This window comes from Homalodisca vitripennis, unplaced genomic scaffold (assembly GCF_021130785.1).
Source record: "Homalodisca vitripennis isolate AUS2020 unplaced genomic scaffold, UT_GWSS_2.1 ScUCBcl_644;HRSCAF=3109, whole genome shotgun sequence".
Classification (NCBI taxonomy): domain Eukaryota; kingdom Metazoa; phylum Arthropoda; class Insecta; order Hemiptera; family Cicadellidae; genus Homalodisca; species Homalodisca vitripennis.
The window spans coordinates 102-6,004 of record NW_025776774.1 but is presented as its reverse complement, the minus strand read 5'-3'; the positions used below and the strand labels follow the sequence as shown (position 1 = coordinate 6,004).

At 35.8% G+C, this 5,903-nt stretch overlaps 1 long non-coding RNA gene across 1 annotated transcript; it reads left to right on the top strand.

The window, feature by feature from the left end:
- Window positions 1-2,439: 2,439 nt before the first annotated feature.
- Window positions 2,440-5,362, top strand: LOC124370898. The gene is made up of 3 exons (XR_006923219.1): window positions 2,440-2,561; window positions 4,780-4,943; window positions 5,292-5,362. It is a non-coding gene; the product is annotated as an uncharacterized LOC124370898 (long non-coding RNA).
- Window positions 5,363-5,903: the final 541 nt, after the last annotated feature.

The following is a 5,903-nucleotide window of genomic DNA, read 5'->3' as shown; positions in this document are numbered from 1 at the left end:
AGAGTAAACACAAATCATTGTACATAATTTATGGAAATTTATATTAATTGAGGTCTGGTTTAAAATTTTAGCCTTTTTATGGTGCAATTTAAATTTGTTAGTCAGAATGTGTTAGAACGCAGTAATCAATACTTTTCTGTGATTAGACCTCAGTAATCATTACTTTTCTGTGATTAGAACTCAGTAATCATTACTTTTCTGTGATTAGAACACAGTAATCATTACTTTTCTGTGATTAGAACTCAGTAATCATTACTTTTTCTGTGATTAGAACACAGTAATCATTACTTTTCTGTGATTAGAACTCAGTAATCATTACTTTTCTGTGATTAGAACTCAGTAATCATTACTTTTCTGTGATTAGAACACAGTAATCATTACTTTTCTGTGATTAGAACTCAGTAATCATTACTTTTCTGTGATTAGAACTCAGTAATCATTACTTTTCTGTGATTAGAACACAGTAATCATTACTTTTCTGTGATTAGAAACTCAGTAATCATTACTTTTCTGTGATTTAGAACTCAGTAATCATTACTTTTCTGTGATTAGAACACAGTAAATCATTACTTTTCTGTGATTAGAACTCAGTAATCATTACTTTTCTGTGATTAGAACTCAGTGCTGCGACTGCACACACAACGATGGGCCTGACACTGCAACTGACTGAGTCCGACGCTCCCAGCCGACAGCTGGACATTGCTCTCCCTGCCGCAGCTCCTTTCAAGACCTTGGAGTTGCCGATCATTGTGTTCGCTCAGCTACCCCCCACTCGAGACGGCTCTCCTATAGAACATGTGGTATGTAACTGTTAATCTGAAATACAAGCTACATATTGACATTGTAACATATTCATAACCATTTGCTTTAACGATGATTTGTAACTATTATCCTGTACTTGCTGTGTGGTCTTTAGCCAGCCTGTAATAAAACAAGTATATATTTTTTAATAAATATTCTCTTAGAGCAGTTTTAAAAGAAAACCAAAATAATTTACTGTACAATATTTCGTTGTAATTGCAACTTTCTCAAGTACACTGTGTAAACATACAATGAATAAAATAAACAAATAAAAGAAGAAACGCCTGATAACAAACTTTCTAAATGTAAATAACAATTTTGACATTCCAACAAGTTGAATAATTCAAGCTTCTTCAAACTGGTTAATTTTTTTCTGTAAAGCTGACCAATGCTGTTTGCTGTAGATTTGGCTCTTCCAAATCAATGTTGTGTATCTGTCAGTATGGTATGTACAAATTAGCATAAAAGTTTAGAGAGCAAAACTTTTCTATTATCTTTCGAAAAAAAAAAAAAAAAAAAACAGTAAGAGGAATTGGTCTGTAGTCAGTGAGGTCACTCTTTGGGCCTTTTTTTGTATTTAGAATGGATTTTATCTAGTTTTAATTCATTAGAAAATGAACCTTTGTGGAATGATTTGTTTATTACACTTAGTTAGTTCTTCAGAACAATATTTTAGAATTTTTGATGAGATCTCATCTAGTCCAGCCATCTCCCTGAATCAAAATATGAAGAAGCTATTAAAGTATTTATTACTGAGTAGTAATGTTTGGGGTTACTAGTAGAAGAGTTAATATATATGTGTAGACACTGTTAGGAATTTAAGTATCCTCTCCTACAAAATACCAAGCAAACACCCATCATCCCAAAACAATTGTAAAGTCACTCTCGAAAAATCTTCTTCAAAAATTTGTTTTTTTTTAACATGTATCCATATTTTCTTATCCATATTTTAATAGTAAGTGGACAAAATGATGAATATGGGGGTCATGTTTAAATGGTATTAGTATTTACTTTTCACAGGGATTAGTTTTTGTTGTCTGGGGAAACATTTTCTTTTTAGGTCTACAAATGTTTTTGGGCTATGATGAATAACCTAAGAGTTTTTTGCTAAACTTACGTCATATGAAAATTGTGTCATGATGATATTGCAATAATTAGACTAAAAAAAAGTCACAATAATTTTCAGTATACTTTGTTTTTTTTCTTTTTTAAATTGTTCATTTATTCAAAATTTACGATGAGCAAAGATAAAAGTTTGAACTTTTATACTGTATTGCCACAATATTATACTGTATTGTCACAATATTATACTGTAGTGCCACAATATTATACCGTATTGCCCACAATATTATACCGTATTGCCACAATTATTATCCGTATTGCCACAATATTATACCGTATTGCCACAATATTATATACAGTATTGCCACAATATTATACCGTATTGCCACAATATTATACCGTAGTGCCACCAATATTATACTGTAGTGCCACAATATTTATACTGAAGTGCCACAATATCGCCAGATCGGGATGAGGTGTCCTTGGGCGGAAGAAGAGAAGCCGTTTGCTGCTGCAGTTCCAGCCACCGTTCTTGACAACGTCGCGCTTACACACTGCCTTCCTGCACAAGTTTATTCCACATTTCGGTGGTGGGGCTGAGCCCTCAGCCACTGAGACTGCAGGAGCCGCAGCTGGTCGCCACCTCGACGTGTCCTGTCCAGCTGGTCTCCCACAATCCTGTGTCTGGCCAGCACCTGGTCAGTTACAAACACTTGTCTCTTAATGTTGTTGAAGGCGACTTATTGTGTAAAAATATGACATTTTCAAGCTGTACCTTATTTTTTATGACATTTTTACATATCATGTCACAGAGTGGCTCCAACTATGCCTGATAATTACATTTTACTCGTTGAATTTTTGTATGTGATACCGTCTCGTTCATAATTACAAAGACAATGGACGGTTATAGAGAGAAGAGAGTGACATTATTGTGTTATATTCGTTTATCATACAATCTCTGAATTATTCATGTAAGTTAGAAAACATATCAATAAAAATAATTATGTTTTTGAGATGTTAGTTAAGTTAACTAGAAAAAGTATCAAAATAGAAAATTTTTACTGTTAGTTTGAGTTTTTATTGTGAAAATAGGCAGTAATTACAAAAACAGAGAAAGTTCAAATATCTCAAACGGTTAAAGAAAACTAGATGTTTTTAAAATTGATAGATTTAATCAAGTATGTATGAACTGGCAGAATTACTGACACTAAACTGTAATAGACACTGCATAGCAGCATTAAAACGTACAAGTGATTCACGTTCCGCCACAACGTAGGGGCGAGATTTTGATTACACTTGTCACAGTATATTCATCTCGCAGTAAATTAGACTTGATTTTGCTGAGTTCCTGCTCTTTTATACATTATTTGTGATGATTTTTGGTCAATTCGAAGATTTCATAAGACGAATAGAGTTTGGTCACAATTAGTTAGTAAAACTGTACTGTTTTGTAATATGCACAATTTTAAAATAGTTTTTTTTTAGTAATATCACATGATTTTTTTTTATCCTAATATTCATACCACTATTCATATTTATATGTCCAATGCTCTGTAATTGATTGAAAACACAACAACAGGTTGAAGAGATGTGTGTTGATAATGTGTTTCTATAACTTAATATAAATAAAATAATGTAATATTAAATAAAGGTAATATGATTGTTTCTAAAGGGTTTTTCATTTTGGGCGCGCGTAGATGTTGAGATAAAATAAAACACGCTATGTATGATCTATTAACGAAATTTATTTTTCCATATGAAAAGCCCATGTATGCCATTATGTATGGAATATGACATCGTTCAAATGTCCACCGCGGTTTCTCACAATGGTACGGATTCGAGTGGTCCAATTTTTTAATTACTCTGCCGCATAAATCCTGTTTGAATTTGAGCGATGGCATTGGGTTATGTTGATCTTAAGTTTTATCGGTTGATTGAGGCCTATCGGCATAGACCTGCGACTTCAGAAAACCCCATAAAAAAGTCTAGGGGCGTCAAAATCGCACAATCTTGGTTACCAATTCACATTACCTCTGCAAGAGATAACCATACCCTCAAATCGTTCATGCGCAAAATGTTCATTGGTGTCGTTCGCTGTGTTGGCACGTAGAGCTGTCGTGCTGAAACCACATGTCGTTTAACGTTCATATCGTTCAATTTCGGCCAAAAGAAATCCGTTATCATCGTTCTGTAGCGTTCGCCGTTGGCAGTGATGGCCCCTCACCAATATTGTTTTAAAAAAAATATGGACTAATCACCACCGCCAGCCTAAAACACGCATCAAACAGTAACTTTTTGTGGATGCATCGCTACCTGGTGAACCTCATGTGGGTTGGCGTTGTCCCATATACGGCACTTATGTCTGTTAACATAGCCATTCATCTCAGAAATGTGCTTCATCGCTGAAGATAATTTTTCGGCCAAAATTAGGGTCCTCTTCCAAACGCTCCAAAGCCTGCTTGGCGAACAAACTTGTTGTCTATGGCCATAAACTTTGAAATTCTGGATTTTGTACAGATGCAGGCCTAAATCCAGACCCAAAATTCGCCAAGTTGAAGTTTGCGAAAGGCCGAGTTCTTGTGCACGGCAAGGAATTGACTGCCTCGGGTTCCTCTGCACACTTTCCACGGACAGCGGTGACATTCTCGGATAGATTTACTGTTTTTTTTATGTCTAGGTGTAGGCTGGGTTGTACTGACTTGGCACTAAAAGGGTATATTTTTATTTTGAAGCAACGCTTTTAAATAGAGTGCGTGGTAGAATAACATACCAGTAAACCTGTGATACACCTGATTTTTAATGAAAGCCCGGCAAAGTAAAGGTTAGTATAATCTATGTGTTAGCAGGTAATCTTAAGGTAGTAAAATTTACTCTGATCTTCAACGATGGATCTCTGACAAGTTTTGTGGTTGTCAGGTTGTCAACGCTGAGAAGCGAGTCGCGCTGATGTGGGAGTTACAACCAGATGACTCGCCCAGCACACCGACTATACACACAGAGTTTTCCATACAGTACCGACCACTTCATCTCTCCAGACCTTCGTCACGTACAGGTGTCCCTTCGACATTATCAATTATAAGGTATATAACAGAAGTTTTGCTAGGAATAAGGTTATTATAAGTGCTCTGGAAACAACAGTACATAAATGAGTGGTGGCACGATCACTTTACGAATGTTGAGTTCAACTTTTCACCTTCCTCTTAGTACAGCATCTGAAATTTGACGGTGTCACAGACTTGACTCCTGAAATCTAGAGTCCATGTCCGTCCTGAAAAGATTCAAAAACAAGTCGGTGACGAAGAAGCCCAAAAGACTTTTTGCGTTGTTTCAACATCACAGGCATCTAGAGTAAAAACTTCTCACCATACCTACTTTATGTATAGTTTCATAGCTTATCACATGACCGATGTGCTGGTTGTCTGTTGCAGACACTGTTTGTGGTAGAAGCCAGGGTAGAGCCCACCAAGGGCAGTGAGTTCTGCCGCGCCAGCCACTGTGTGTCACCTGCACATCTGTGTACAACGAGTGTGTGCCAGCTCGGACACTAGCCTCATGTACGAAGTGTTAGCTGACCAGGACCATGTGGGCTATTTGTGCCAAAACCGCCAGGTATTATTTGGTAATCTCTTACAAGTTTCTTAAGTTTGTTTTTAAGGCACAGAAATTCAACCAAGGTAGCTATCTAATTTATAATAGTTTTACATACGTGTGATTTCTCATAGTTGGATCCAATTTAGGCGAGTATTTATATTTAATATAAATATCAAGAAGATGTACATATTATAAACCAATAGAACCAAGTATTGGATATAAACCAATGGAATAAGAGTAGAGAATATTATATAATTTATTTATTAATTACTAGCAGTTACCTGCGGCTTTTCACGCATTTTCGTAGGCGTTGCACCAGTATGGGCACTTCAGGTTCAACTGAATTATATTTCCGACACCAATTTTGAGTTTGCCTTTTTGCTACCATTAAGAGTCTGTACACAAGTGTATATCTTAGTGTTTTTTGTTCCATAATTGAATTTGCCTTT